The 25,342-nt window shown below is 41.1% G+C and overlaps 1 long non-coding RNA gene across 2 annotated transcripts in view; it reads left to right on the forward strand.

The window, feature by feature from the left end:
• Nucleotides 1-677, forward strand: part of LOC141413719 (uncharacterized) — a 28,185-nt gene extending 27,508 nt beyond the window's left edge. For both annotated transcript variants that reach the window (XR_012438555.1, XR_012438556.1), the window contains exon 4: nt 41-677. This is a non-coding gene — a long non-coding RNA (uncharacterized lncRNA). The remainder of the gene's footprint in view (nt 1-40) is intronic.
• The last annotated feature ends 24,665 nt before the right edge of the window (nt 678-25,342 follow it).

A 25,342-nucleotide genomic window follows, 5' to 3' on the forward strand; every position in this document is an offset into this window, starting at 1 on the left:
ACTTCTCATAAATCTGTTTTCATATTATTCCCATTACCAGATACTCTGAGAACTTCTAGCCAGAGTAACGTTTCCATAAGATGTGCCACAGAATACAAACCCCACAAGATGAACTGTAAGGGAACAGAAGACTTCTGTCGTATACTGCTCATGGGAAACTCCCTCAAGAAGATTAGCAAAGCACAAGACATTTCATTTAATCCAGTATTTTCTGGGTTAAATTTCAACCATGATAACTTTACTTTGTATCTTACACACTTCAAAAAGTATTCTGCATTGAGGAAGACTATAGAAAGTGGAGAGATCTCCCATGCTCATGGATTGGTAGAATCAACATAGTAAAAATGTCTATACTCCCAAAAGTAATCTACATGTTTAATGCAATTCCCATCAAAATTCCAATGACATTCATCAAAGAGATTGAAAAATCTACTGTTAAATTTATATGGAAACACAAGAGGCCACGAATAGCCAAGGCAATACTCAGTCAAAAGAACAATGCAGGAGGTATCACAATACCTGACTTCAAACTATATTACAAAGCAATAATAATAAAAACAGCATGGTACTGGCACAAAAACAGACATGAAGACCAGTGGAACAGAATAGAGGATCCAGATATGAAGCCACACAACTATGAGCAACTTATCTTTGACAAAGGAGCTAAAAATATACGATGGAGAAATAGCAGCCTCTTCAACAAAAACTGCTGGGAAAACTGGTTAGCAGTCTGCAAAAAACTGAAACTAGATCCATGTATATCACCCTATACCAAGATTAACTCAAAATGGATCAAGGATCTTAATATCAGACCCCAAACTCTTAAGTTGATACAAGAAAGAGTAGGAAATACTCTGGAGTTAGTAGGTATAGGTAAGAACTTTCTCAATGAAACCCCAGCAGCACAGCAACTAAGAGATAGCATAGATAAATGGGACCTCATAAAACTAAAAAGCTTCTGTTCATCAAAAGAAATGGTCTCTAAACTGAAGAGAACACCCACAGAGTGGGAGAAAATATTTGCCAATCATACATCAGACAAAGGACTGATAACCAGAATATACAGGGAACTTAAAAAACTAAATTCTCCCAAAACTAATGAACCAATAAAGAAATGGGCATGTGAACTAAACAGAACTTTCTCAAAAGAAGAAATTCAAATGGCCAAAAAACACATGAAAAAATGCTCACCATCTCTAGCAATTAAGGAAATGCAAATTAAAACCACACTAAGATTCCACCTCACCCCTGTTAGAATAGCCATCATCAGCAACACCACCAACAATAGGTGTTGGCGAGGATGCGGGGAAAAAGGAATGCTCTTACACTATTGGTGGGAATGTAGACTAGTACAACCACTCTGGAAAAAAATTTGGAGGCTACTTAAAAAGCTGGACATCGATCTACCATTTGATCCAGCAATACCACTCTTGGGGATATACCCAAAAGACTGTTACTCCAGAGGCACCTGCACATCCATGTTTATTGCGGCACTATTCACAATAGCCAAGTTATGGAAACAGCCAAGATGCCCCAGCACTGACGAATGGATTAAGAAAATGTGGTATCTATACACAATGGAATTTTATGCAGCCATGAAGAAGAACGAAATGTTATCATTCGCTGGTAAATGGATGGAATTGGAGAACATCATTCTGAGTGAGGTTAGCCTGGCTCAAAAGACCAAAAATCGTATGTTCTCCCTCATATGTGGACATTAGATCAAGGGCAAACACAACAAGGGGATTGGACTATGAGCACATGATAAAAGCGAGAACACACAAGGGAGGGGTGAGGATAGGTAAGACACCTAAAAAACTAGCTAGCATTTGTTGCCCTTAATGCAGAGAAACTAAAGCAGATACCTTTAAGCAACTGAGGCCAATAGGAAAAGGGGACCAGGAACTAGAGAAAAGGTTAGATTAAAAAGAATTAACCTAGAAGGTAACACCCATGCACAGGAAATCAATGTGAGTCAATGCCCTGTATAGCTATCCTTATCTCAACCAGCAAAAACCCTTGTTCCTTCTCATTATTGCTTATACTCTCTCTACAACAAAATTAGAGATAAGGGCAAAATAGTTTCTGCTGGGTATTGAGGGGAGAGCGGGAGGGGGTGGAGTGAGTGGTAAGGGAGGGGGTGGGGGCAGGGGGGAGAAATAAACCAAGCCTTGTATGCACATATGAATAATAAAAGAAAAATGAAAAAAAAAAAGTATTCTGCAAAGGCAAGAGGTATTTTTTATTCATCCATTTATCCATGAGGGTGTGAATGATGCTTGGCATATAATAGCCATGAGAAGAGTCAATAAATTGAACTGAATTTGTTATGTAACCCTGGGAAAAATATTTCCTCCCTGGGCTTCAGTTTTCCCATTTTTTTAAAATGAGAGAGTTGGACTAGAGAGTTGCTAAGATCCTTTCTATTCTAGTAAATCTTTCATTAGATAGATTTTTTTTTCTTTGCTCTCTTCCTGGTCATTATTGGGCCTCATTATTTTATTCAACAAGGGAGCAAAAGCAAAATGATGAACCCCCCCATGAGCAGGAAACTAGCAGAGTCTGATCAAAGTTGACATTTACTGTATGCCAGCTGCTGTTCTGGGTGCTTTTTATGGATTGCTGCACCTAGTGTGAGCAGGTTCATAAGATAAGTACCATTATTATAGCTCCTATTTTACTAAAAAGACGCTGAGTCACAGAGAGACCTTGCTTAAGTAACTCTATCCAGTTAGCAGAGATGGACTTCAATCCAGGTTATTTGACTACAAACCCTATACACTGCCTTCAGGGTGTCATAGAGTATAGGAGCCCTGTGGATTCAGAGTCTAGCCCATACTGTTTTATCGTTAAGAGAGAGTATGAAGCCCTAAATATCTATTTTCTTCTGGTTGATTCAATATATTGGCCAATGTGATATTTCTCCTCTCTTCTGATTCTATCTTTCTTTTAGCCTGCTTTCATTAAAGGATGCAGGGAATGGCAATATTCTATGCATTTGTTTTTATTTATTATCATTATAATGACAGTTGTCTACAACATATGAAGTTCTTTCATATCCATTATCAGATATGATTTTCACACAAGCCACTTGAGTAAACAGAAAAAAAAATTACCATGTTGACTTTACAATTGAGGAAACTGAGGCTCCAAGAGGCGAATATGTTTACCTAAGACCCCATACCAGTAATAAATTGTGGACCTTGAGTTTGAATCTGAGGTCTCTGAACCTCAGAAAGATAATACTCAGGGACTCAACATGATACAGGAAACCTATTTCTCAGCATCACCCCACATAGCGAGTGGGCAGTGGGAAAAGATACAAGTGTGAAGTCAGGAAGAAATGGAGAGCCAGGGTCAGAAAAAGAAACCCAGCTCAACAACCAGAAAAAAAGGAGTACAGAACCATCTCTCTTTTTTGGTGTGGGTGAGGGAAGGAAAGGGTACATTCAGAGTTGAAGGTACTTTTTGTACATTGTTTTGTTGCTTCCTTCACTCTAAACTTCCATCTCCTTGGCTATCCACCTTCCTTCTTAGTCACCTGATAATCATGGATCTGTGATCATTCATGCATTCACTCACAAACATTCACTGAGTGCCTCCAAGATGCCAGGCCATGGTATCAGGGACTAGAGACACGAATGAGTGAGGTATATGCAAATCATTGGGTTCTTGAGGAAGGTATGACTGACTCAGGCTCAGGAAAGACTTGCAGAGGTGGTATATTTGATCAGAGTCTGGAGGATGGGTGTGTAGGAGCTCTGGAGAAGTATTAACATGGGCCAGAACAAAGGATGGTCAAAGATCATTTTCCAGACAGAGGGAATAACAGAATAACATGTGCAGAGATTTAGAATGCTTTCTGATTGAAGCACAAGGTGCATAGAGGGGAAGTCCTAAGAGCTGGGACTAGAAAACAAGGTGTGCCTAGATCTAGATGGTCCCTGAAGTCCAGATGAAGCCATTGGACTTTGTCTCTCAAACAGTGACAGATCTTTGAATAGTAGAGGCAGCTTCTCCTATGTGCTAGAGATGGTTTGTAATCCTTCTTTGTCAGCCTGCTCTTCTCATACCAAGTGGTTCCAAAAACTCAGAAACTAATTCAGAAATTCTCATTGCAATTAGAAAGAGAGGCAAAGATCAAAGAAGAAAGCAAAATACATAATTTCCCTTGGTCAAAAGGTAACCAAGTGGTACCATGCCAAGGAGTAGGCAGAGGGCTCCACACCTTACAAAGAGTTAAGGAGGCAGGTCTTCAAGACAGCCCTGTCCCCTCCCCGCAATGTGACTCTTGAATGGAAGGAATGTGAGTGCTCATCCTGATGTCATTGATAATGAAGTCAGTCTCCCCATATGAAGAAATGATAAATGGAGATGGTGAGCATCATGGACAGAAGATCAGCTCTGAGGAACTTTCATTCCCTCCAGCCTAGGGGGCTCAATTTTGCCAAGTGTTATGCACCAACCCAGCACAGGGAGGCAGTGTGGACCCACAGGTCAATCTCAGCCCAGACACCTTGGAATAGAGAACTTGGAACAAACAAATGAGGAAAATGGACCCAGACAACAAAAGTGGGAGGAAATGTAGGGGATTTTCTATAACAAATTGATAGAAAATAGTTATTAATATTAAAAGTATCCCCCTAAGTACTGTACCCACTCATTAAGCTAGAACTCCCAATCTTACCACAGGATCTTGACAAGCAAAACTCTATGAAAGTTCTCAGTCTTTGTTCATTTCCTTGGGCTGGCACTTAATTCCCACTGTCACCATGCCAGCCTGCTTTCCTAGTTTTCTCATCCCTGCTATCCTTCATACTCAGGACGCTCAGACCAACTGTCTTCCCCATCCGGTCTCTTTTTTAAAAGATCCCCTCCCATTTTTATTATTATTATGTGCTGGGGTACATTGTGACATTTACAAGAGTTCTTACAATATATCATAGTTGAATTCACCCCCTCCATCATTCTCCTTTCCTCCTACTTATGATCTAACTCAGTGTTACCATCACCATGAACCTTTCTCTGACATCACTCCCAGCCACCATCCCAGAATTAAGCATTCTCTTCCTCCTCCTCCTTTTTCTTCTCTCCTTCCTCCTCCTCCTCCTCTTCTTCTTCCTCCTCTTTCTCTTCCTCATCCTCCTCCTCTTCCCCATCCTCCTCCCCACCACTTGCTACTACCTATGTTCTTTTATAATCACTTGCATATATGGCTAGAAACTCTACCTCAGTGCTTCCATAGATTTGAACTTGCTTAGGGCAGCTACTCAGTGCATGTACAAAAAAAAAAAAAAAGGAGGTAAAATTCTTTCTGCACATTGGCCAGGAATGTCTCAGATTGCCAGATGAGCTGTATTTTCCAATCTAGAAAAGCTTTAAGATAAAGGAGTAGGTAAATCAATTGGAGACTAGTTAACTAAATACAGTTTATCTATACTACAGAAAACTGTACAACTCTTTGAAAGAATGGGAAAGTCTATATGTGCTAGTACGGAAAGATGCCCAAAATGGACACATTTTTAAATAACTTTTAAAAATAAGGCAAGCTACAGAATAGTACAATGATATGACACAATTTAGGAGAAAAACAACAAAATTTTTATGCATACATATTATTGTACATAGATAAACATAGTCTGAAAGAATATATAAGAAATATTAACAGTGGTTAACTTGAAGAAGAAGAACTAGAGTAAAGAAAGGATATCTTTTTTAATTTAAATTCTTTGTTGTTACTCTTCCCAATTGACTCATTCATTCAACAAATATTTATTTAAGGCACTATTCTAGGCACTGGAATACTTGGATATTATTATAGGGCATTTGCTCTTTCTACAATAATTAGATTAAAGTTTAAAATGAGGTGAGAATTTTCACTTCACCCTCTTGCTGAAAACAATAATAAAATATATGAGGCAAATGTTTTTAGGTATACACATTAGGCAACCCAGGAATTTGATCCTTGAGAGATAAGGCTATAATCATTACCTCTCTGCCTGGATGCACTTTCTAACTATGGCACAGGGAGGTGGAATCCCAAGAGAGCTGTTATTTTGTCAAGCTAAGAAGGCAGATATAGGAGTACTATGCAGCTGGAGCATCTGAAATTTTCAGTCAGGTAACTGTGCAGACGGAGTACTCCAGACATTTCTGTAGAGACAATGGAGGGCTCTTAATGCCAGGTTGAGTTACATATGTACAAGACAAAACTGAAAAACCAAGCAAAAATTGTCTGAACTGAATACAGAATACCAAAAAAGAGAAAACTTGCTAAACCCTCAGGCATTCAATTAAGAACTCAAAAAAAACAGGTCTTAGTAAAATGGACCATGACTTACAGCTAAATTCAACAACAATGAAATACATCCACCTTTAAAAAAGAAAAGAAGAAGATCAAGCCTGGAAGACCAAATAGATTCACTAAGAATTTAGCTTTCCTCAACAAAAATTCAACCCCCCCATAAAGTAAATTATAGTAATAGAGATATTCCACAATATATCATCCAAAAATGGCCAGCATATACTATAAAACTTACCACATGTGAGAAAAATTATATATGAACTATAATCAATAAAAAAAAGTCTAGTGGACTAGACTAGTGGGCTAGTAGAGTCGCTCAAGTAGTAGAGTACCTGCTTAGTAAGCTCAAGGCCTAGAGTTCAGCCTCCACCAGTACCACAAAAAATTTTTAAAAGTTAGTTCAAACAGATCCCATGATGACACAGATGTTGAAATTAGCAGACAAGCACTTTACCTAATATAAACGTGTCCCAGTACTTAAAGCTACAGGAAAAGATGACCACAATGAGTGAAAAGTTAGGAAATCACAGTGGAGGAGTAGAAGCTATTAAAATGGAAATTCTAGGACAGAAAAGTATGACATGTGGTTGAAAGTAAATGGATGCCATTGGAGGACATCATGTTAAGTGAAGTAAGCCAGGCTCAGAAAGACAAAAGAGCATGTTTTCTCTCACATGTGGAAGATAGAGCCAAAAGATAAACATATACACAAAAACAGACATGATCATATACAAACTTACCTGAAGAAAATGTTTGTAATAGTGGAAATACTCTATGGAACTTGGGGAAGAAGGGAAAGGAAAAGAGAATGATACAGCATCAATCGTATAGTAAAGCATAATATCTGTGAAGGTAGAGAATATAAGGATATGTATTGAAAGCTATTGAAAAATGGGGATAGGAGGTAAAAGGGAAAGCAATGAAATGGGGTTGAATGGACCAAAGTAAAGCAGACTCACAGTGGGGACACACTGAGAAACCCCTTGATACATCAACTTAAATATTAATAATGAAAGACAGGACTGTGAAGTAGGTACAGTTTGTGTGAAGGGGGGTACCTGTGGGGATGGAAGGTGAATAAAGGACATTAAGGTGAGGGTATATGGTGGATATACTTCATATACTTACATGAAATAGAACAAAGAAGCCTCTTGCAGTTGCTTTAAGTGGGGCAGAAGGGGGGTCAAGGGGGATGGTCAAGGGGGTCATCTAACACAAGCCTATTTGGAACTGTCACAATGAATCCCTTTGCACAGTGAATATATCCTAGTAAAAAGGGGGGTGAGGGAGAGTAGGGAAGCATGACAGGATACAATACCTAACATAAAGAACACACTGAAACATAGAAGACATTTTTTAATGTGCAGAATCCCAGAGACTTGTAGAAGGATAGAGGCAGACTGATATACTTGGAGTCTGAGGAGAGGAGGAAGATAGACAGGAAAAAAAAGAAGTTAGAAGAAATAATGACAAATATTTCCCCAAATTCATTTTTTTTCAATCAACTTGTGGATGCAAGTAATTCATCTGTCCCCAAATAGGATCAATGCAAAAATAACCTGCCGAAAATTAAAGCTAAAAGTCTTAAAGCAGCCAAAGAAAGGATAAGCAATAATAATACAAACACCAATTGTTGCGATAGAAGCATTCAGACAAAGTAAGAGCAACTTTTAAATGCAGGAAGTAAAAGAAATGTCAGCCCAAATTATATAAGCAATGAAAGTATCCTTCAAAAATTAGAGTGAAATAAAGCTAATTTTAGGTGACCATAATGTGAGAGTATTCATTGACAGCCGATTCACACTACGAGAAATGCGTAGGGAAGTTATTCAGTCTGAAGAAATATTATACCAGATGGAGATTTTGCTATACAAAGAAAAAAATTTATTATGTGGTAAATTACATATGCATTTTTAATATATGCCAATAAGAGCAAAGACAAGTGGAATTTGTGAAAAATGGAATTTTACTGTTGTAAGTTCTTACGTTTTACATGAAGTGATGAAATATTAATTAAAGGCAGTCTTGGCAAATTAAAGATATTTTTATTGCCTGGAGCAATGATAAAATAAAATACAACTTAAAGTTTAAACATTGACACAGAAAATAAAATGGCATACTAAAAAATATTTGATTAAACCAAAAGTCAAGTAAGGAGGGGAGTGAGACCAGTAAACAGAACAAATAGAAAACAAATATGAAGAAGGTAGATATAAAATCAGCAACATCATTAATTATTCTAAACATAAGTGGTTTAAACCCTCCAATTAGGCAGAGAGTAGGATTCCTGATAAAGCAATGTGAAGAGAGTGTAAAGCCTCTCTGCAAAAAGCCAACTATAAATACTAAAACAAAATTGTTGAAATAACTATTTCAGACATCAACCAAAGCCATACACAAATAAAGTTTTAGTCATGAAACACTACTAAACCTTGAGTAGGAATTGTAGAGGTTTATGGTATTTAAGCTTGGGGCTGGAACTTCTCTCATTCTTTTCCTAAATTCCCTCCAGCTTGGTCAGCAAAGTGGTTCTAGCTCAGTGGAACTGGAATTGGAAACCAGAACTTTGTGGCTGGAAGAGACTCACTTGGCTTGGAATGGAAGTAAAAAGACCAGGCCTCCAGCATTATAAATCTGCAATCTCATCACAAGTGAATTGGGAAAGACAGTGGTTCTGCTAGCCTGAGATTGTGATCCTGTTTGTGACAAGCAACAGACTAAAGGACTAACCACAAAGTTCATAAAGAGATTCAAAGAATAAGAATGTCCTACAGGGGCTTGACAAACATTCCATTTAACCCTGGCTAACCAGGACATTGTGCACACAGAGAGAAGATACAAGATGGCCAACCTGGGAGTAAAACCCAAGGTAGACTCAAAAATTGCCTGGACTGGGAAAAGTGTGTGGAAGCCTGACTAGATTAAGGTATGTGATAAGCAGAAAACTGTCTTCCCCAATACCCCATCCACAAAGATGTCCAAGTCCTAATCCCAGAGCCTATGGCTGTGTTACTCAAATGACAAAAGAAACTTTGTATATGTCATTAAGATTAAGGACCTTGAGATGGAATAATTATCTTGAATTATCCAGGCAAGTTCAGTCTAATTACATGATTACCTAAAAGCACAGAATGTTCTCAGTTGGGTCAGGGAGCTGTGATATGAGGATTTGACCGGTCATGCTGACTTTGAAGGTGGAGGAAGTAGGCCATCAGCTAAGGAGTGCTAGCACCGGCTAGAAACTGGAAAAGCCAGAAAATGATTCTTCCCCTAGAGCCTCCAGAAAGCAACGCTGTCTTGGTGCCCACCAAGACTTGTAAAGGACTTCTGATCTGCTATAAAATAATACTCTTAGGTTGTTTTTAGCCACTAGGTTTTGGGTGATTCATTATGGCAACAACAACAAAACTACTGCAAGGTATCTGGACACAACCTGTGACCAAATGCTGACTGACCATTAAACAATGAAGAAACAGAAGCAATCCTAGGAAGCCAGGTTTAAAATGATATGGGCTTTAGATTTTTGGCAGTGCTGGGGTTTGAACTCAGGGCCTCATATTTGCTAGGCAGGTGCTTTACCCCTTGAGCCACTCCACCAGCCCTCCTCCAGGCTTAAAATGAAAACAAGAATTTTTAAAGACTGAAGAGAGTCATCAACAGCCACACACCACAAGGAAAACCGTGTCTACAAACTGAGTCCCAGTAAGTTGCTCAAACAGGCCACAAAACAACGCTCAGTAGACATCACAATCCAAAGTTGCTGCAATATATAACAGATTATCCAGTTTTCAACAACAAAAAATTATGAGACATGCAAAGAAATAGGAACGCATGATGTATACTCGACAGGGAGTTCATTCAATAGAAATAGTCTTTGAACTATGCCAGACACTGGATGAAGCAGCCAATGTCTCTAAAACAAATAAATATATTCAAAGAACTAAAAGAAACAATTCTTAAAGAATTAAGAAAGATATGATGACAATGTCTCCACAAATAGAGAATACTAATAAAGAGCTGGAAATTATTTAAAAGAACCAAATAAAATTCTACAATCTAATAGTTGAGAGATCTACTGAGACCCTATCTCATAAAACAAGTTGAGCATGGTGTCACACACCTGTTATTCCAGCTACTCTGGAGGTAGAGATAGGAAAAATATAGTCCAAAGTCAGCTAGGCAAGCCAGACAAAAGCACAAGACCCTATTTAAAAGACAAACTAAAGCACCAGGGGCTGGCAGAATGGCTCAAGTGGTAAAGTACTTGCCTAGCAAGTGCCAAGGCCCTTAGTTCAAACCCCAGTACAGCCAAAAGAAAAAGTGAAAGAGCTGTGTGACATTGTATTCATTTTCTAGGGCTACCATAGCAAAGTATCACAAACAGGATGGTATAAAGCAACAAAAACTTATTATCTCACTGTTCTACAGACTAGATCTAAAATCAAGGCATCAGTAGGCCCATGCTCTCTCTAAGTCTTCCCCCTGAAGACAAGGGAGAATCTTTCCTTTCCTCTTGTAGCTTCAGAGGTTACAGGCAACCTTGTGTTCCTTGGCTTTTAGGCTCATTATTCCAATCACATGTTATTCTCTTTCACCACATGTCTTCACATCGTCTTCCCTCTGTACCTCTGTTCAACCTTACTTCTTCTTATAAGGAGTGTTGGTTTGGACCCAATATAATTCAATATCACCTCATCTAGACTTGGTTTACATTTGCAAAGACCCTATTTCCAAATAAGGTTACATCCTGAGGTTCCAGGTAGACAAGAACTTTTGGGAAAGGTTATTTAACCCAATAGAGACATCATCAAGAATCCCAATGTACTGTCAAACAACTTCAAAGCCTTTGCCCATGGCTAATAGATATACAGGAATCCCTACTGCAGTTACCATAATCTCATGGATAAAGCCCATGAATGGACAACAGTTACTTAAACAGAAGCAAGATCAGCAGCACAGTGTTACACCCTATGCCCATAGCTCCACAGGACACCACTGAGCCAGAGGGGCTGGATGACAGACTGCTTGGTAGTGGGTGGCCCCACTCTAAACTACAGCCAGCAGATCAATGGAAATACACAGACGTCAGCAGTTCAAACCTAAGGGGTATCAAGTGGGAAGTCCTGTGCTCTAATTCAAGGAGGTAGATCAGATCCAGCCTTGTAGCCTCCTCCTGAGAGTTAACAAGTCATGAAAAACTCCCTCATGGGAGCTCCCCCAAAGGCTGCTTATCTCCCTTTATTACAGTAGAAACAACAGTGATTTACCAAGACTTGGATCGAATCAGTTAAACTTTGCTTACGTGACCCATAAACGCATGTACTAGGCCCGGGGCACACAGCCCAGCTAGCTGTTCCTCTGCACATGGGTGTAAAAAGAGTCCCAGAAAGAAAGGAGACAGAGAAATAGGCAGAAAAGTTCTTTGAAGAAATCATGGGTAAAATCTCCCAATGAGTGGGAGATAACACAAAGAAACTCACAACTACAAACATCACAGTCAAATGGCTGAATTCCAAGACAAAGAAAATCTTGAAAGCAGCAACAGAATTTTACTCATCCCAAACACAGGAACAACTACACGACTAATGACAAACATCACATCAGAAACAAGAGACTAACAGGCAGTGGGAAAACATCTGCAAATTACCAAAGAAAAATAGTTGTCAACCAAAAATTCCACAATCAAGTAAATGATCTTTGAATATTGAGAATGAAATAAAGACATTCCCTGATAAAGACTGAGGCAACTTCTTGCTAGTAGAATTGTCACATAAGAAATATTAAAGGTAGTCGTGCCAAGAGGAAATGACACTAGATGGCAACTAGAATCTGCCAGAAAAAATAAAAAGCACCAAAAATGCTACATGGGAAAATATAAAAGACATATACATATATAAAAGACAAAAGTGTACATATATTTTTTCTCTTTTCTTCCTTTAATTTCTTTAAAAAACAAAAGATTTTATAAAGCAGTAATTATGATAATGAATTGTTGGATTATAACATGTTTAGTCATACATGTAACAGTAATAGCATAAAGGAGGGGAAGGATATGGCATTATAGTAGAGAAAATGTTTCTATATTTTATAAAAACTAAGTTAATATTAATCGAATGTTTTCATTAATTAATGATGTTATTGTAACAAGTTAAGTCTGTGCTATAACTCTTGGAGAAGTCACCAAGAAAATACCTCAATTGGATTTCAGCTAAAATCTAAATTACAGGAAGAGACAGCCACATGAAGATCAGGAAGAATAGTAGTGCAGGAACAGGTATCAGTGCAAAGGCCCTGGGGTTGGAACAGATTTGGCTATTAGGGGAAAAGTCACTGTTGCTAAAGGTGTGGTAAAGTCATCACAGAAAGTAATATGATCTGTGATTAGAAAGATGAGTGTGCAAGTGTCTGTAAATGAGATTGAGACATCTCCATGTCATTGCATGTGATAAGAGGTCAGGATTTAACTCAGTTCACAATACGTGATGTACACTTTTAAAGAACAGCCTCATTTCTGAGACTTAAGTACAGGCCAATAAGAACAGATGCAAGGAGACTACGTGGGGTAGTCTGGGTATTTCTGCTGGGTATTGAGGGGGTGGGGGGGAGAGGGAGGGGGTGGAGTGGGTGGTAAGGGAGGGGGTGGGAGCAGGGGGGAGAAATGAACCAAGCCTTGTATGCACATATGAATAATAAAAGAAAAAAAAACTAAAAAAAGAATGCACATCACATGTGTTATTAAGGGTTAGCATGTATCAGGGGAGGATAATAGATAACCCTGGAATCAGATTTTGGAAGACTGAGGTGATGGGCTTTATCTTGTGGCCTAGAGTCGATGGGGAGACAGAAAAAGCATTTAAGCAGAAAAGTGATTTTGTGGGAGATTTGTGTTAAGGCTCCTCTGACAACAGTGTTTGGAAAGCAGTGATGATGGATGGTAGAGATTGTGGGCAAGGGGGAAGAAGCAAATCAGGAAGCCAGTTCAGACACTAGCCTACAATCTAGGTGAGGGGTAATAAGGCCTGAAGAAAAGCATTAGGAATGAAAATGAGAAAAGGATGAGACACAAAAGAGGTTTAATGCTGGGATTTGGTGATTGATTGGATGTGGAAAAGAAGTCCAAGATAACTCTGAGATTGAGCATGAGCGTCTGAGAGAATCATGGAGTCATGAATCAAGATAAGGGACCTGGAAGGAAGAGGGAGAAAACAGAGAATGAATTTTTGAGATTGATCATGTTTAGTTAAAAGTGCCAAAGGGACATCAGTTTTCAAGTTGAAGTGCTCAGAACATTTTGGCCCAGGCTGAAAATAAAGATTTGGGAGTCCTTGGCACCAATAATAATAACCAATCATGTAGCAGGAGCTGAATTAAATCTTTTACATAATTACCTCATAACAGCCTCATGAGGCTGTTACAGATGAAAAAGTTGAAATACAGGGAAAATTAAGCCCCTTGCTCAAGGAAACATATAAATTAAGTGGCAGAGTCAAGATTTGAACTCATGTACCTAGTGCTGCTCTACACGGTAAAACCAGGCTGGAGAAAGAGAGGCTGGGGGCTCATAGGGTGACTCTCACTGACTCTGCTCAAATGTCCATGGAACTTCAGGGCCAGGTGGACTTTAGTGATCACTGAGTCCCATTATCCCAGCTCACAAATAATAGTGACTAAAGCCCAGAGAAGGAAATTGACTTAACCAAGTTCACAATGTGTTAGTAAGAAAATCAGAGGTGGACTCCTGATCAGTCCTCCATACCCCACAGCGTCCACTTGGCCAGAGTTCCAGCAGGCTTTCCCTTTGCACTTGTGCATAAAATCTAAACTCCAAGGTTCTACACACTCTGGTCCCTCTACCTCTGCAACCTCAACATATTACTCTCTCTGTGTGTCACAAGAGTCCCACCAACCAAGCACAAGTCCATCTCTTTGTATTTGCTGGTCACTCTGCCTATGGTGCTCTCCCTCAGATAGTCTCATAGTCACTTCCTGCTTATCAGTAGGTCCCAGCTAAATGGTCATAACCTCATAAAAGCTTGCTTTTACCAGTCAACCCAAAAGAGCCACCCTCATCCCTCCCTGCTTTTTTATACAACTCTTCTTTCTTCATGAAAGTAGTGGCTATCTCAAAGCACTTTATTTGTCCATTTGGTTGTTAATATTCAGTCCCCATCTACCAGAATGTACAGCAACGTTTACTGTATCTTGAAATAGAATGTTGTAGTGTGATTGCCAAATGGCTAAAGTGAGGAAGGGACGGAAGGAAGGAAGGAAGGAAAGAAAGAAGAGGTTTGGACGGAGGATGCAAGAAGGGAGTGTGTCCTGTGCCTTTATTCATGAGGGACCCACAGCCAGGTCAAGCTTTCTTGCATCTCTCACCTCTTTCACTGTGATATTTGTACCCCATGGAGAGGGAGAGCCATGCCTGGGGAGAACCTCTGACTCATGTCTCCCTCCATTCCATCCTGTCTTCTTAACAACTTCTTTCCCTTTAATGCCAGCATTCCCCTATTCCCCCTGAACCATTGCTCACTCAATCCCTTATCTCCTCTCTGCTCCTCTCCCCCATCATTCAGATCCCAAAAGGCTTCTCCTTTTCATCTTCCCCATCCCCTTATCTCACCCTTGCCCCCCAGCTTGCCCACGTCTGCTTCCTTTTGGCTCTCCAGCCCCTTATCAGATGTCCCCCTCTCCATCACTGTCCCTTTATCTACTCTTCCCCTCGCCCACACACAAACTGTTGGTTTTTTCCGCTTCTGGATAGAGGCCCACAGTAGAAGGCAAAAGCTCAGAGTTTGTATTCCAGGCTCTGACAGATGGGCTGGGAGAGTGAGTGACAGCACCTCAGACTCAGGAGACATGAATTTCTGGGAGCAAAACCTCTGACTTCACATACAAACCAGGATGCAGTCTTTGGAATCAGTAGGATCCTGCTCCAGAGTTTGAGCCATATTTACACCACATACTAGCTGACAGCCATGGAGAAAATAATTTGTACTTCCCAGAGCCTCAACTGTGAAACAAGAATTGGGAATATCTCCCTCTGAGGATGACTTGGGGAGTCAAGCAAGGATCATGCATGACAAATGCGTGACACATTGCAGAGAGCCATCTAACCATATGAAATCCTACTCTCCCCTAGCGACCCTGCAAGTGGGTCCTTGTTAGTATTGACTTTCTACAAATGGTGGAACTGAGACCCAGATAGGCTGACTTTCTCAGGGTCACAAAATTTACCCCAGATAGCCTTCAATGGGGCCCCCTGCCCTTCTCATACAACAAAGTGACTCTCAACAAGGCAGGAAGGTCTTGGCACCCTCACCAGTCAAATGTCTACAATGATTCTAAATTCCACAGTCAAATGCAGCCTGCAATGGTGGCAATCCCCTTGTGTGAAACATCTGCTCAGCTCCCAGGACAAAGAGTGAAGGCAAGAACTGAGTTCCCTAAAGAAATGGGAGGGTCAAACTTTCCATTAGGACCTGAGGAAATGACTTCAGCAGCTCCACTTGGTCAGCTTTCTGATGCTAATCATTTTCTCTCACCCAAGAACCACTTATTGCCACCTCCTGAGCCCTGCTAGTTCCCTGACTATAATTAGGGATGTCACCTGAATATTGCTGTGGAAAGTTACACCAAGAGCCCTTCACACACCTGCTCTGGGAGGCAGTGGCAGGCCCAGCCCTGGGCTCAGCACAGAACCAGCTGCTGTAAGCTTGCCCAGTAGAAAGCGAGGGTGTCATTGCACTGCATAATGGAGCAGCAACAGGCAGCAGAAGCTGCTGATCTGTCTAGGGCCAGTGCTGAGGCCCTGCAGGAGGTAGAAAAGGTCCTTAGGGTCATCAAGTGCAACCAACTACCTTAATTTTTGTTTTGAAACAGAGTCTTACTGTGTAGTTCAAGCTAGCCTGGAACACCAGTCCTCCTGCCTCACCCTCCCAAGTGCTAGGATTACAGATATGTACCAACCATGCCAGGTCTCCAACCACCTTACTGCTTGAGTGGGAAAGCTAAGACCCAGACTTGCATTCCAGGCTCTGAAAACTAAGAGAAAGTGAGAAAACTAAGAGAGACTGAATGCCTTGCCAAAAGTCACACACCTCTAACTCAATGGCACAAAAACCCCGGTTTTCTACCTCCTCAGCCCATGTTCCCTTTTTCCAACATTTAGGATTAGTAGTTCTTATCCAAGGATTATTTTGCCCCACTCAGGGAACATTGGGCAGTGCTGGAGATATGTTTAGTTATCTCCCCTGAGATAGTTAGAAGGCAGGACACTGCTAAACATCTTGCAATGCACAAGACAGCGCTCTACAGTAAAGCCTCATTGTACCTAAAATGCCATAGTGCTAAGATTGCCATGTGCTAATCACTGCCATGAGAACCTGAGTCTGTCAATCACATCAAATGCCCTTTTACTGCTGTCCTTTTACCCTGGCCCTCTTTGGCAGTTGTAGAAGTTTGGCTGCAAACCAGGACATAGTTTACTGGAGCACTGTCTCTTGTGGGGCCTTGTAGGACCCAGTGACTCCTAAAGAAGATTAATTCCTGGCATCTCCTTACTTCTGTGCCTTTGCTAAAACTGTCTCCTCTGCCCAGGCTTCCCCTGACCTTTTATTACTGTATCAAATCCCTTTATCCTTTCAGACCTGACTAATGCCACTGTCTCCAGTAAGCCATCCCTTCTTTCTTCTTCTGAGAGTCATCTCCAGTCTCTGAGCTCCATCAGCACTTCAGCAATACCTCTTCTGGCATTCAGAAAAGCCCACCTCATATTATAGCTAGAAGGCAGTAGAATTCCATGTCAAGTGGATAAGCTCTGGAGTCTGAAGTCCTTAGGGCTTCAGACAAGTTGTGCACAACTTTGCACAAGTTACTTAACTACTCTGAACCTCACAATCCTTGTTGATAAAACAGGGATGAATGTGATAGCAGTTCCTGCAGCACAGGATACTGTGATGAAACCATCCTTAGTTAATCCATGAAAAGTACTAACACCATCCCTGATACACAGTGTACAATGACTGTTCGTAACCATTATTACCATGTAAGATGGCCTTGTCCCTAACTAAGCCATGGAGTACTTCCAATAACATTCCCTCCACCCCTACAGCCACTTTACCTAAAACATGACCCTAAAAACTATGTTTCTTAAAAAATAAAGTCAGAGAAGATATGGCAAGAGCTATGATACCAAAATCTTTCTAGATCATGGTCACACCATGACACATGACCTCATGCACATCCAGCCTTACTTGAAGCTTTAAGAAGATTCTTTGACTTACACTGATAGGAAAGAGAAGGGAAGGGAAGAGAAAGAAAATAAAATAAGAAAAAGAGGGAGACTTGATGCACCTTTCTCATCTGATCACTAGGACAACACTTGTAAGCACTCTTAGGTAAGGAAGGAATAGTATACAGCAATATTTTTCAACTTCATTACATCTGGGACTGGATATTTCTGCACTGCAGGGAGCTTCCCTATGCATTATAGGATGCTTAGCAGCATCCCCAGTGAATGTCAGAAGCACCACCACCTTACACAATAAAAAACAATCTCTAGATACTTCCAAATGTCCTTGAGGGAGGGGGAAAAATTGCTCCCATTTGAGAACCACTGGCCTAGGTCATCTATTCTCAGTGGGGACTATATCACTCATGAGGGGAAAAGATAGTTCTTGTAATATAGATAATAGATAGTTGTGTGTGTGTGTGTGTGTGTGTGTGTGTGTGAGTGAGTGAGAGAGAGAGAAGACAAAGATATACATTACATATGTGATAATAAAAATTTGTGGGTGAGGAAGGAGATTAGGGGAAAATATATCTTAAAAATGTTTGTGGAAGAATGATAATGAAAAAAAGACTGAAAAACACTGTTCTAGGTCATTCATTCTTGTAGAAAATTATCAGAGAGCACCACATCTACTCACTTACTTATGCTGAGGCCTTGCCTTAGGGCCACACTATAGTTCTCAGGGCTTTGAGAGGATATGACTGGTAATTGTTGGCTGGCTGACTTGATATTCTGACCTAGGTATCTCATATGCTCCTCCTAGCAATCCTCTAAGGTAGATGTTCTTAATTCTACTTTCTACAAATGGAATAAACGAGACCCACACTGGTGGAGTTACCTGCCCAAGGTTATCCAAGAAGGCACAGCTAGGACTTGAATCTAGCAAAGTGGTCCCAGAACCATAGCAGGGCTACCACACCATCAGCTTCCCTGCCATCCCTGTGCCTTCAACACAGGAACCCAGGACACAAAGGACCTCAGAATTCCTCCAAATAATTTCAGCATGTTGTGCTATCTGACTTTGATGGACAATGAGGAGCCTGCCCTGTCTGCCCACCCACACTCTGGTGGCAGTGAAAGTAAGAAGGGGAAAAGGAATTATGGAAAATGAGGAGTAACAAGGGACCAATAGAGAGAAAAGAAGCGAGCAAATAGGAGAAAGGAGCAGGGACAGAAGGAGACAGGGAGGGCTTGGAGAGAAGGAAAGAGAAGACAGAAGAAAGGAGGCAGGGACAAGGAGCAGGAGCTCAGAAGCTGGATAAGAGCTTTGCTGAGCTATTTTTATGAACCTGAGAGGTACTGTTACATGTTTAGCATCTCTTTGCATACTGAGGTCAGAAGGTCCCAACTCCTCACGTGAGAAGGACTAAGAATTCATTAGTGCAGCCTTCTGGAAGACTCTTCAAACTCACTGTGTGGGGTACTTCCATATGGAGGAAAAGGAAGGGGAGAGAGAGATCCAATCCATCTTGCATCCAGCGTGTTACATGTGCTAGAGGAGGGAGTACTGGACTCAGAGTTAGTGCCAACAGAACAGCAGCACTACCTCCACTTCACTACATCTCCCTGAGCAGGTGGCTGAGCCTCTGGAGCCTCAGGTTCTTTGTCCATAAATGTAAGGGAAAGGGATAGGGGCTCTGGAAGGAGCCAAATCAATTCATGACATATCAGTTTATGAATTAATTAATAGAACATTTATAATCTGAAAAAGAGTCCAAGGGGAAAATAACTAGTGAAGCATCTCAGAAGTGTTACCCTTTGTCCTAAACCTTTAGTTACAAATAAAGGAAGGAAGGAAGGCAAGGAGAGAGCAAGAGAGAGAGGAAAGGAAGGAGGACCTTACCAAGCTAAATTACGCACTTGTCATTTGTGTTATTCTCAAGCTACCCTATGAAGCAGGTACTCACAGAATTCCCATTTATAAATGAAAGAACTAATGCTTGACTTTGTTATTTGCCCATAGTCACATTATTAGTGGCAGATCTGTGACTGAACCCAGATAATGAGTCCATAGTTCACACTCCCAGCTATTTCACTGTACTAACCCAATGAACATAGGCAGTAAAGGAGAGTTTGGGCACAGGAAATGGGAACAGGAATGAAAGAACTCTCCCAAGAGTCACATTCTCTCTCTCTCTCTCTCTCTCTCTCTCTCTCTCTCTCTCTCTCTCTCTCTCTCTCTCTCTCTCCCTGTAGCTCCTTACTCCTCCCATTCTCTCTGCATATGTGCTTTTCATATCTCTCTGCAAACCAGCTTGGGAGTTACTCAGGGCTCCTCTCTACCCCAAAACCTTTGACATACACACCTCACAACTTTGATTTATCATGGCAGGACCTCTGATCTCAATTCTATGTAACCTGTCAGTTCAAATCTCTCCATCAACTACCTGGCTTAATCTCAGCATTGCTGAGTTCAAATTCCCCAGAAACAAGATGCTATTTTCCCTGCCCAGCCTCTTGAGTGGTCCCTCAGATATCCATACCATCCTCTTGAGTGGTCCCTCAGATATCCATACCTAAGTGTAGCCTGAGAGACACAGGGATGAGGAGTACTAACAGAATTAGCAACCACAGGCATACCGGGATGGGTAGAGGAGATTGTGGTGGGGAGAAAGGTTGACTTCTTCAGAAGGCTCACTCTTTAGACACAATGACCTCAGCTCAGGGAAGCCTTAGCTAAAAAGGGGTAGGTTACAATGTCTGACCTCAAGCTAGGCTGAAGGATAGAATAAGCCATGGAAACAGAAGACCTTCAACTAAAAGAGTAAGCAACTGCCCATATGGGGAAACTCTATATTATGGAAACTATCTCCACTGTCTGCCTGTCTACCTAGTGCCTGAAAGTCTACCATTAGAACCTGATTCAGGTCATTTTACCTCCTTTTGTATAACAGCACAAAAGGAAAGCCTAGATATTGAGCCCTGGTAAGAGAGTAGAGAGGTAACTAGGTCATTATGGGCATGTACATGAATGTCATAGCAGAAACTGCTAGTTGTCTCTCCTTCTGTAAAAAGGGGGACACATTTTTACACTTTTATCTGGGTACATGGCTACCCAACTAAACCCTATCTTACCCAGTCTTTGTTGTGGTTGGTTTGCACTCCCAGGCTTGAAGAGAAGACAACGAATTATCAGTAGGAGCCATGGGCCAGCCCTTGGAAGTGAAGAAGCATGCTCTACCTTCTCTGAGCTCCTGCTTGCTGAAGGAATCCACATAGCAGTGGGAGTTGAATCAGCCATCTTAGCCTCAAGATAGAATATGAATCTTGAGGAGGGCAGAGCAACAATCTAGAGTCAGGTGCCCAGGGCCACAGAGTCACTATATCCTCTATGGACTGCTTATGTTTACTTATAACTATGGGTGAGACATAAACTTCCTTCTTGTATTTGGCTCTTAGCATGGCAGTCAATATGTTTCCTGGCCTCCATTAAGGGTGCCTTTTGTGTTCATTCCCATGGCATTTGATAAGCACAGTTTGACGGCCTTCATAGAAGAGAAGGAGGATCTAGACCAAGTAGCCTAAGGATGGCTCTGATCCCAGCTCAGAGCCATACCTTCACAGTAACTCTGCTACCTCTGCTATGGAGACTTAACTTTCTGATACCAAATCAGAAAGACTGACAAAGGATTTGGAGGCCTCTTTGGGAAACAAGAAGCATTCTAAATGACATAATTTGGATGATAAAATGTTGGCATTTGAGGGACATTTCAGCAAAAGTAAGAACACTAGATATCTTTGATGCTGAGTTACACTCACAAACCCAGAACACACAATGCTTTGTTCAGGAGAGACTTGCACTCCACCCTGGCCGAAACCTTCTCCTTTGTTTTTCACTCCACCATCTCTCATATTTAATGTATTTGTCTGGAGTTTACAACTCTCAGTCTGAATGAATCAGAGGAGAAGGCAGCCCCAAGGAAGAGGCCAGGCTGCAAAATGCCCAGACTGCATTTGCCCATGACTTACCCAGTTCAACCTTCAATGACAAGTTCTCCAACTACCTTCATGGCCCTAGTCATACACTTATTATTTAAAGCTCCAGAGAAGAAATATCTGTTTGACTAGGCTGAGACTTGTGCCTACTCTTGACTTTTCCTACGACTAAGAGAAATAACTGCCCCCTCCCTCCATTTTTCCCCAGGAATAAAAGGTGAGCACTGGGAATCATTTTCCCAACAAAACTCAGACATATAATGGCAGAGAATTAGTATACCATGAAGACTTGGGAAATGATTTGAGGAAAGCAATGAGTTCTAGTCAATCAGGAAATGCAAAAACACCTACTAGATCTACCTCACCCTCTTAAGAAATAAAAATGGAGTCAAATAACACAAAAGCAGATGAATGGGACACCAGGGAGAAGCTCTGGAGCCAAGGGAATTTCCTTTCCTGCAGAGATGCTATCACCCAGTGGCATAATTTGATTTTCTGGCAATGCCTGTGATTCAGTGAACAAGGATAAGTTGATACTGTTAAGAACACAAGTCACAGGAGGATATTATCAGGATATGACCTCATTGCTACCCTCTGGAGGAGAGTCTTAAAAAAGAGGGATGATGATAAATTCCCAGGTGTCACAGACAGAAAACAGGCCTGGGTACAATGCCTGTTTTTGCTGTTTTCCCTGATTTCACACTTTCTGGCCAAGATTCCATGGTACTCTCCTTCCACTTGGATCCAAATGATGTCTCTAGAAATGTGGTTTATCTTATTACATACCTGAATGCTGCTCTGTTGTCTCCTAGACAGAAGGGACCCTGTTTCCTGTCATTACCATCTGGTTACCTGCTGTGCTCAGAAATGCCTCCTAAAAATACCCTTTTCCAATATTCTCTGCAAATTTAGCAGAATGAAGAGAAAAATCAAAGTTAATCTGCCACAACCGGTTTTCAATCAAGGGATACTTTATGATGCACAATAGAGTGGGAAATCAGAAGTTTTAGAAAAATTTGGATTAAACTAATAATGATAAATATTTTATTATTATAGCTAAAATGCATTACATGTGCTGGCCACTGTTCTATCCATTTTACATGGATTATCTCATTTAATCTTCTCAACCCTCTGTTAGGTAACATTATTGTCCCCACTTCACAGATAAGGAAGCTGAGATATGAATCACTTGGCCAATGTTACTTAGCAGGAAACAGCAGAGTCAGTCTGACTCCAGAGTGAGGCTTGCAATCTTTCCGCAAAACTGCCTCTGAACAAATGTTCATGCCTTCCCCATCTCTCACATCCTTGGTTCAGACAGACTCAGGCATAAGGTAGGGAAAGGGCGAAAAAAAGACACTTGAAGTCAGTCAGATGACACAAAGCACATGAACAGAGGGGATAGTCTTGGCAGCCATATGAGGCAACAGAGGGACCTCCCAAATTACATCCATCCCAACATAAGGTCTCTGAGCTCTGACAAGAGCCAGGCCAGGTGGCCAGTTGTCAGGGATTCAGGAATGACTCCAATCCCAGCATAGATAGACACACAGACAGGAAGACATACAGATAAGTAGATGACAGATACTGGATCACAATGTTATATGCTGTATCAGATGCCTAGACACAGAGCCAGAGCCATCTGTGAGGAAGCCGACATAAATCTCTTGATTGGTACAAATAGCACCAGGCACCTGGCACCTGGCCCAAGATGAGCTGAGGCAGCTGATACAGCCCCTGCCCTGGTCAAAATGACCTCTGAACTTGAACTAGGATGAACCTTTTGACAGGAGCATGGATGACTCCAGCTAAGGAAAGTTTACCTAGTTTGAGATTCCAACTTCTTGTCCCTTCTCACTTCTGGGCTCAGTGTAGGGCTGTCAATCACTTCCCTGGTCTTACAGACCATCATTACTGTCATCATTAGCATTTACTGAACATTTACTATGTGGCAATCATCATTCAAAATGCCTTATGTCTGCTTTCCATTAAACTATAGCAGTAGGATCATGCAGTCATCTTCTGTTTTAGATTCTCAGGTTGCATGTAACTAACCTATCACCTCACTCCACTATCTCTTTCCTTACCATAGCACCCTTGCAGGCCACATATTTAAGACAAAAGAGGTAAAAGAAAATGACCCAACATCCTTTACACTTTAAGAAAGTGAGATATAGCTTGCAGAGTAGTTCAAGTGGTAGAGCATCTGCCTAGCAAGTGTGAGCCCATGAGTTCAAATCCCAGTGCAACTTTGAGAATGTCATTACGAAACCCATTTTTAAAAAATGTTTTAAAAGGAGGAAGGAGCAAAGAGAGAGGATAAGAAAGAGTAATAGTGGGGGAAAATATAATCAAAGTACATTATACGCATGTGTGGAAATACCACAATGAAACCCTTCAGTTTGTACAATGGATATATGCTAATTAGAAAAAGAAAGTGAGAAGTAGACTTTAATTGTGTTAAGTCACTGAGGACTCAGGGCTAACTTGTTATTGCAGCTTTCCCTGACTAATACGCTACTATCATATCAGCTTGTTATGAGAACTGAATTTATTCATGCAGAAGATTTACAATCCTGCCTGATATGTAGTAAGCACTCCATAAACTCCAGCTGTGGTAAATATCGTTCCTCATTGACTGAACACTGATACTAATCCCCAGAAGGCTTGGAGCCTCACAGATGCTGGCATTTACTGCTACAGCATGAACATCTACCCAGCTACTGTTAATAACAGCAGAGCTCTGGGGATGGATTGGTTCATGTTTGCAAAAGATTTTATTGGTTTCTTTAAGAATTACACAACCATCTCAAGACTCTGCAAGTTGGAAAGGATCTTAAAGGTCATCTTGCCTATTCTCCATCTAGAGCTCAACTCCTGTCTCCCAGATTCCTACGCAGGGCTCCTCTAACCTCATGTGAACAACCAAGAGGCTGACCTGAGAGCTCTTACTGCAGGAAAGTTCTTCCTTATGCTTGCCTGAATCTATCTTCCATAGTCCCTGCTCTGGCCAGTACATGTCCTCAGCACATCCATCCTCAAAACCATTCACTGGCCACAAAAACACAAGGGCCCAGCCAGACATGGAGGCTATAACACCAGCACATGAAAGCCAGAGGCAGGAAGATCATGAGTTCAAGAACAAACTGGGCTACATAATGAGATCCTGTCTCGAAACAAAAATGAAAAACAAAAAATCCTGAGCCCATTCATCCATTTACCCAATTCATTCAGCAAATCAATATTGAACCCCTACCTTGTGCCTGACCTCAGTCTTACTGTGACCTCAGGCAAGTTTCTTTGAGCTTCTAATGCTTCTTTTATAAAATCTGAGTAATATTAGCTCCTAATTTATAGGGTTGTTATTAGGTAAAATAAGGTACATAGGCCATTTATCACAGAGCCTAGCACACAGTGAAAGCTCAATAGATTATATTAGTTTTTGTTCATGGATAAAGCAGAAAAGAGTTGGTGACACTAGAACCAGAAAAATGAGGGGCAGCCATGGTGCAGGGCAAAGTTGATCCAGGAATAAGATACAATGGTGCACAGACTTGCTTTTATTTGGCACAAAGGAGTCCTGGCAGGCTATGGGAACTGAGCAGGGTGAGCACGATGGACAAAACACAGACAAAGCAGAAGTGCCTTGCATCACTTTCGAGCCTCCAACAAAGATAAGTACAGCCAAGGGAAGCAGGACAGCAAATATGATGGAAACCAGACTCCTGGGAGCTGTTTGCAAGCGGGGTTCCTGCTTCTGAGCCATTGCTTCCCCTCATGCTAACAGAGGAGACTGCCTGGGGAGAGGGGAG

The sequence above is a fragment of the Castor canadensis genome, chromosome 1 (genome assembly GCF_047511655.1).
Source record: "Castor canadensis chromosome 1, mCasCan1.hap1v2, whole genome shotgun sequence".
In the NCBI taxonomy this organism is placed as follows: domain Eukaryota; kingdom Metazoa; phylum Chordata; class Mammalia; order Rodentia; family Castoridae; genus Castor; species Castor canadensis.